This window comes from Leguminivora glycinivorella, chromosome 12, assembly GCF_023078275.1.
Source record: "Leguminivora glycinivorella isolate SPB_JAAS2020 chromosome 12, LegGlyc_1.1, whole genome shotgun sequence".
Classification (NCBI taxonomy): Eukaryota; Metazoa; Arthropoda; class Insecta; order Lepidoptera; family Tortricidae; genus Leguminivora; species Leguminivora glycinivorella.
The window spans coordinates 22,465,011-22,473,558 of NC_062982.1; positions in this window are offsets into that span (position 1 = coordinate 22,465,011).

Sequence of the window (8,548 nt, forward strand, 5' to 3'; positions counted from 1 at the left end):
GGACGGACAGACAGACATGGCGAAACTATAAGGATTCCTAGTTGACTACGGAACCCTAAAAAGGTACGGTGGCCTAGATGGCATTACACCTTTGGGGTACGCTCAGCTAGATGGCGCTAATATTAATATTTGTCATTATAACATATATCGAGCGAAGAATATGGACCATATTGTCAAAACTGAGGTTCAAAAGTTTTAAACCTATGTCAAGAGATGGCAGTCTATGCACTGTGATTACACATTTTACTTCGACAGTAACTCTCTATAATACTTGATCCTCTTTGCTATATCGTAATATCGTAATACTGTAAAAAGTATAAAGGATTCGTATAGGAGGTGCAAGCACACATAGTTCGCCCTTAGGATTTTTTTATTAAACATGAAAAAACTACCACCTATTCTATGTTAAATATAACATTTGCTTTTGACAGTTAAAACATAAATTAAATTCGTTAGAATAAATGACGGCTGGAGCCGTGTTTCATAAACGCTTTGGATCATAAATTCATTTTATTGCATTTCCAGTTTATTTCTACTGCATAACGTTCTAGGTTCTACAAAGTATCGAAATTTAAATTTTAAATAATACTATAAAAATCTTTGTTTGACTCTTTATGACAAAAAGAATATGATCATAAGTTTATTGCAAAAATTGCGAAGTAAGTATCTAGTCGACGTATACAATTGGTCACCGAAGACTGGCATCTGAATGACACACATTGATAGTAATGATAATGATAGTCATAAGATTGTATGGTTAATAAGTAAGTAGGCATTAAATTAATGCATGCGACACACATTACATTACAAAATATTTGCATGTCTCTATGGCCAAACATGTAACTGTTATACCTACTTATAGTATTAAGACCTTGTAAATACCATGTCTCAGCAAATACATTTCTGAATCAGCCTCGTAACATTGTTTTTTTTTTTACTTTTGGAGCGATTATATCTGAAAATACTAACGTGTTAAATACCTATCCAAAAATATATCACACGCTGGGGTTGAAATTAAAAAAAATTACTACCCCTCTTTAATAAAACATTTTTTTCCCATTTTTATTTTAGCAATTTGTCGGCGCGGCGTGATTGATATACATATTGGCACCAAATGTTTGCTTTCTTTTGCTCACGATCACTGAGCTTATACGCGGACGGACGATGGGCAGACAGAAATGGTGTTAACTATAAGGGTTCCTATTTGACTACGGAACACTAAAAATTCACTTTAATAAAAAGCAGTGTACCCAGATAGCATTTCGTCACTACTTTTAAAAAAACTTGTATCTTCGTCTGTCAATGAAAAGAAAATTGTAGTAAGTATGTATGGAATGCATATATACTTACTGCGTTTTAACTTTGAGGAGCAGCGTGAGATACGAGATTTTTTCAAAGTAGTGACGATTTGTAAATTAGCCTTACGATGCGTCAAATTTGACAGACAATCGTATTAAACAACACACTTGTGGACAATACGTACACTGAGAGAAATTTGCATTGTGAATTTAACAAGTTCGACTTGTTGCGGTTTATCCGTTTGAATCAGCCAAACGTATGTTTAAAACAATATGTGTCAGGTTGTTTTTAACCGACTTCAAAAAAGGAGGAGGTTCTCAATTCGACTGAATGTTTTTTTTTTTTTTTGTATGTATGTTACTCGATATCTCCGAGAATCGTGGACCGATTTTCAAAATTTTTTTTTTGATCGAACCGGTATAACCCCGAGATGGTCCCATTGGCACCAAGTCAGGGTCTGATGATGGGATCCTGGAGAAATCGAGGGAACTCTTCAAATGTTATAGGCACATGTAATGTTTTTAGTCTATTTTTCAAAGGTACAACAGTATTTACGTCTGATGGTAATAATTTTATATGGCTGAGCTGATGATGGAAGGTCAACTCCTCAATGGTTAGGAGTTAAAGGATAATTCTTTCACTACTGTACATGTATTCGGACTGATACATATAATATCACTAGGAACCACTAAAAATCAACAAATAAATAAACTTTTTAACAAAAAATAAAACCGCCTTCAAAAATAAGCGCGTTACAAAACACGGAGAAACTAAAAAGCCAAAAATAATAAACCTTTCAATTCAGATTTCTTATCGTATTGCAATAATCTAAACATCCAAATTATAAACAAATCAATTATTTTTGGAGTCGGTACCAGCCTGTGTATGGTTGGGTGGGGCAAACAGAAAATAGCAAGGCGACGAATAGGTCTGGTACCGACTACAAAAATAATTGATTTGTTTATAATTTGGATGTTTAGATTATTGCAATACGATAAGAAATCTGAATTGAAAGGTTTATTATTTTTGGCTTTTTAGTTTCTCCGTGTTTTGTAACGCGCTTATTTTTGAAGGCGGTTTTATTTTTTGTTAAAAAGTTTTTATAAAATCGACTTGTTGATTCAAATATATTGCCGATTCAAATGACAAGTAGCTTGTTGTTTGAACCAAAGAGCACGTAGGCGCTATTTTAACCAAAAAACTTGTTGAACGAACATGAAAACTGGTTGTATTTTCTCTCAGTGTAGTGTTACTCGTACAGATGTAGTGCGAAAAGGGTCTCCTTCGTATTTTTCCGGAAACGTTCGTATTTGTCACGCTAGTTCAGTCAATGTAAGAAACTCTAGGTCCATGGGGTCCTAGCGCGAACAAGTTGTTCACAGAAATCGCGAAGCGTCTGGTTGAGGTAACTGGTGACCGAAGAGCTGGCGACTTCCTCGCACAACGTATCAGCATTGCAATTTGCAATACAGCGAGGAAATTTCATTTCGTTTATTTTATTTTAGCATACACAAGCAATACAGTGTTAAACCAAAGCGCTTGCTTATAAACTAGTCACCTTAACACTAAAAATTCAATGTCAAGTTCAATATAATATAAAGTTACTAAAATAATACTAATTTTCTAGGAATATCAAATCTACCATTAATAAATACATTATTTAGTTTCCCGTGTGGTGACGGGTTAAGAATTTCACTACCCTCTTTCTTCCCGTGGGTGTTGTAGAAGGCGACTGTGGGATACGGGTTAAATTGTGGCTTAGGCGAGAGGCTGGCAACCTGTCACTGCAATGTCACAGTTTCGTTTTCTTTCAACCCCTTATTTGCCAAGAGTGGCACTGAAACAGTAGTTTCATGTGTTCTGCCTACCCCTATATGGGATACAGGCGTGATTGTATGTATGTATGTAAATTACACAAATGTTTGTAAGTGGCCACAAATATTTGGAAATGTCGCCAGTATCCTTGGTACAATGCCTCAAGGGCCTATTTTAGACTTTAGCTAGCTTTTAAGTTTAGTCTTAGTTTCTTACATAATTACGTAAATTACATAAGTTCATGGAAATAAAGAGTTTTTTTCCCGTCAATGTAAGTACATTTTGTACTGAGACTGACTGAAATAGCATGACACGTTCGTACGTTTCCGTAACAATACGAAGGCAAATCTTTTCGAACTACAACTGTGTGGTGCTACTCACTTTTAGTAAATGTACAGTTACCGGCATAAACAAGTGATGATTTCTGTACCTTGTCGCTTTAAATCGTTTGAAAATTTCGCATGACATTTCAAACAAGACGTTAATGTGACAAGGTATAGAAATGATCACATATTTATGCGGGTGACCGTACAACGACAGATGACCCTTTGCAAATGAAGTGGCGATCGCGACGAGAGCGGTCTCTTTACTGTAAAAGGCTGAAGGTGAAGAGACTAGGTGACTGGGTCACAAAGCTGCTCTGGGTGGCTAGCCGAATGGCACAATCGCTCACGAAACGCTCACGAAACGAAGCGCTAGTAGATATCTATCTCTATCGCGCTTGCGTATTGGCGCGACAGAGCCAGCGGCGTATCGCTTTCGTTTGGCGTCGGAGAAATGCCATTCGGCTACGGGGCCAGGTGTGGCGGACTAAAAAAAACAACTATTTTCACAATTTTCATCATCATTATCATTTCAGCCATTAATTGCCCTCTGCTGAGCATAGGCTTCCTTTCGTTTACGCCACTTATCACGGTCCTGGGCTAATCTCATCCTGCCTCTCTAGCACAACTTGCCTTGTCGCGGGCGAGTCCATACTTGAAGTCGCGCTTGATGTATGGACTCGCGCGTGACAAGGCAAGTTGTGCTAAAGGGTCAGAAGTGCCCCCGCAGTTTTCCGAATGTCGTCAACCTAACGAGCCAACGGATACCAGGCGGATTACATCCGATTCACAATTGTATCTTTCGGCTAGTGACTGGGCATTTTGAGAATGTGGGTCCCCCCAATTAGCAAAAGTTGTTAACAAAAATTAACTCGCTGTCAGTTTTGTGACCACAATTAAGCATGAACTAGTATCACGAAAAAGTATCACTTTGCTCCCTCAATAGCAGGGAGGAAAAGTGGCTATTTTAGCTTCCTCGTAGCAGGACAGAAAAGAACCCTTTTCGAAGTGATGATGTGAAATATGTTTTTTTGCAGAAACCAAAACCGAAGGTTCGGCGTAAGCTCTAGTTTCGCCCGAAATCAAACCGATACTTTTGAGGACTTGTTAAAATCTTTGAATACAATTTATAATCCTGTTTTTACACACATTTACTACAATAGAGTAAGGTTGTCAGATCTCTAACGAGAGTGAGGCTTGAGTCAAGCCGCTTGACTCGAAAAAAAACCGTCACGATGACATGCCTCATTTTCGTTGATTTTAAACTAACTTACGGCTCTCGGTAGTCTTACCCACCGACACAGTATAAGGACCACCGGCAGCTTGGGCCCTGCCCCGCTGAGGGCAACCTAGGAAGCTTAGGTTTTTTATAGTATGTTTATATGTTTTGTAAGTGTTTTTTTATTTTATTTTTATATATGTACACTGGTAAATATTGTAAAAAATGCTAGCCTAGAGAATTAAAATAAATACAGAACAAATAGTTATTTGTTATACAAGGGGGCAAAGTTGTATTTTAACGCCGAGTGTGGAATTGAAAAACGAGCAAGTGAAAGGATTCTATAGTTGAACCACGAGCAAAGCGAGTGGTTCGAGAATAGAATCCTGAACTTGCGAGTTTTTTACAACACGAGAAGTAAAATACATTTGCACCCGAGTGTAACACAAAACTTTTCCCCTCACTATAGCGAGGAAACTACAACGCAAAAAATGCGTTTATCACTGCTTCCACAGGTGGTAAATCATCTTTATTACTATATTCACCTACTTTTATCAATTTTAAAGCAGTTATTTTGACTTTATTCAAGGTCAAATCACTTTACCCACTAGTGGATAAAATGCGTTTTTACCCGCTGGTATTAAAGGACAAAACACGTGTTTCCGAGTTAGTGAGGGGAAAAAGTACTTACCTATTACTATAGAGCATAATATTGTCTAGTTACACGTGGCTCATTTAATTATATTATATTTCGTTTCATTCAGTTTCCTGCCTTTATATCCACTATTGATATCTCGATCTTGACAATAATCCTTATTAGATCATCCATACTAATATTATAAATGGGAAAGTGTGTGTGTCTGTTTGTTTGTCCGTCTTTCACGACAAAACGGAGCGACGAATTGACGTGATTTTTTAAGTGGAGGTAGTTGAAGGGATGGAGAGTGTCATAGGCTACTATTTGTCTCTTTCTAACGCGAGCGAAGCCGCGGGCATAAGATGTATAAATCATCCTTGCTTCTGAGTCATAAATACTCGTACATAACTAATGACTATTATTCACAATAAAACCCAACTTCAGGCAATAAATAATAAAGCAATACACGTATTATCCCATCATCAGGAAAAATAGACGGTCAATATACGATATCCGGGGATAATTTTGTTATTATTTCATTTTGCCTTTTGATAGTGGCTAATATTTATTATTAATATGGAATTACTTCCAATATTGTGCGTAGAAACGAGAGACGGAGGATAATGGAGTTTTGTGTATTGATCACATATAATACAGATTGATTTAATGTCCAGATAGGCAAACACGGTCGCCTTATAAACTATACAACGTCAGACCGTCCTTTTCACAGTATTAAATTTGTAAGTGCAATAAACTCACTGATGCGATAAAGTTTATCCTACTACACTGAGAGGCATTGTGAATTTAACAAATTCGACTTGTTGCGGGTTTGAAACATTAGTAAACGGAATAATTCACAATATTGATGATACAAGTGTCGAATTTGTTCGAACAACAAGGTCAAACTTGTTGAAAGATATTTGTTTGAATCAGCCAGACATAATTATGTTTAAAACAATGTGTCATGTTGCTTTTATAAAATCGACTTGTTAATTCAAATGACAAGTAGGTTGTAGGTACTAAGTTACACTTAACAAAATCTAACTTGTTGTTTGAACCAAAGAGCACGTATACGCTATTTTAACCAAAAAAATTGTTGAACGAACATGAAAACTGGTTGTTTTTTTCTCTCAGTGTAGTGTGCCATGCCCGCAGGTTGTGTGATAGTTAAAAGAGAATTTATGTGAGAAACTCCCCTCCAACAATTTTTAACACTCTTTTTCTTCACATGGGCATCGTAGAAGTCGACTATAGGATATGGGTTCAATGGTGATGTGGGCGAGACTAGTAACCTGTGTCATCGCAATATCACTATTTCCTAGAGATATATCCTGAGAGTGACACTGAAACCTGAGTAGTTTAATGTGTTATAACTACCTGTTTTGGGAATACAGGTGTGGGTTACACATAGAAATGTGTGTGTATATTTATATGTGTTCATGACTACGAGAAACTTAAATAGCGTTGGTTTTTTTTTTATAGGATTTACCATCTTCATACTAAGAATCGTACCTCAATTTTTAGCGCCACCTATTAAATACTAGCATAACTACATTGATGATGCCTACTTTATTTTTTTTTTCAATGTGTAGTGACGTGATATCATGATATCAAAATAAAGAAATATGTGGAATGGAATATATTTACAAAAAATAAAAACACGCATTTGCAGAAAAAATGATTATGGCCACTTCTAGGCTGCGAAACAGGGCCATCTAGTTTTAAGCCCAAAAGGTCCATACATTTCATGGGTACGCTTTTTTGTATGGGCTTTGTCAGAATAAATCGTTCTTAGTTTCTAACAGAAGTATTATGTATTTGTAATCCAACGCAGCGGTAAACAGAACCAACGCTATTGGATGATTTGCAATTTCGCGCGTCTCTCATTTCGCGAATTTGCTGTGTGGAATTCTGGCTGGGAATTGGGATACATTGTAACATCGCCCGCTAGGCACATCAGCCGCTGCCAAAGAGATCTGACCATCTACAATGTGTTTGTGTTTTTGATGTTTTAGAATGCATTGATTTACAGGGTGCAATAAAAAGGACCATGTATTCATGCATAGTGACTTTTGAGGCCATAATGAACAACTTTTATTCATCCTCCTTGCGTTATTCCGGTATTTGCCACGGCCTGGGGTCCTTGACAACTAATCGCAAGATTTGGCGTAGGCACTAGTTATCACGAAAGCGACTGCCATCTGACCTTCCAACTGGAAGGGTAAACTAGACCTTATTAGAATTAGTCCGGTTTCCTCACGATGTTTTCCTTCACCAAAAAGCGACTGGCAAATATCAAATGACATTTCGCACATAAATTCCGAAAGTCATTGGTGCGAGCCGGGATTCGAACCCACGACCTCCGGAACGAAAGTCGCACGTACTTACCGCTGGGCTACCAGCGCTTCCTAAGGAAGAATTTTTATTATGGGTGGGACCAATGCTGAAATCGCGAATAAAAATTTGTTCATTATAGCCTCAAAAATTACTATGCAAAGTTTGAAAGGTCCTTTTTTTTTTATTAGGGTTCACCAACAGTGGCAACAATAAGTTAATACAAAGAAACAAAAATTTTACCGCTTAATTGTGATTGCGCCACCAATTATAGGTGAACACAGCATGCATTAAAAACTACTCTAAAAAACTACTATTTCAACCTGTATTATAAGATCAATTTTAATTTAACCGTTTTTTTTTTCAGTCAATGGTTTTTTAAATTTTTTTTTAAAGGACCTTTATTACTTTATTACATATCGGCCCTGTCAGTCTGCTCTTCATGGCCTCAAACCTCAAATTACATTATTGTTAAGAATAGCGTGTCAATGGTTTTAAGATTAGCTCATTGTCAAACATTAAACAAACTACATATCTATATTTAAACGAATATTTTCATACATTGTAGCAAATTTTGTATTTTAATTTACTTCATTCATAATTTAATACGTTATGCATTGTCATTTATAAGAACTATAAGCCAAAGTCACATTGTTACCAAGTCTACCTTTCGTTTGAACCCATTTTTGAGGACCACGAATAACTTCTCTCACACACGATTTAATTTTGTCTCCACATAATAATACCTATAGAACTCCAAGACAGATATAAAAATCCATAATTCTCATTTATACATACGTAAGGTTTTCTAAGAGAATCTTTACCTATCAATTTTCGAGTCTCTACAAGTAGGTTTGTATATTTTCTATTTTTGTTTGGGCGGATTCTCAGAACGATACTACGCTGCTACTATTAACATAT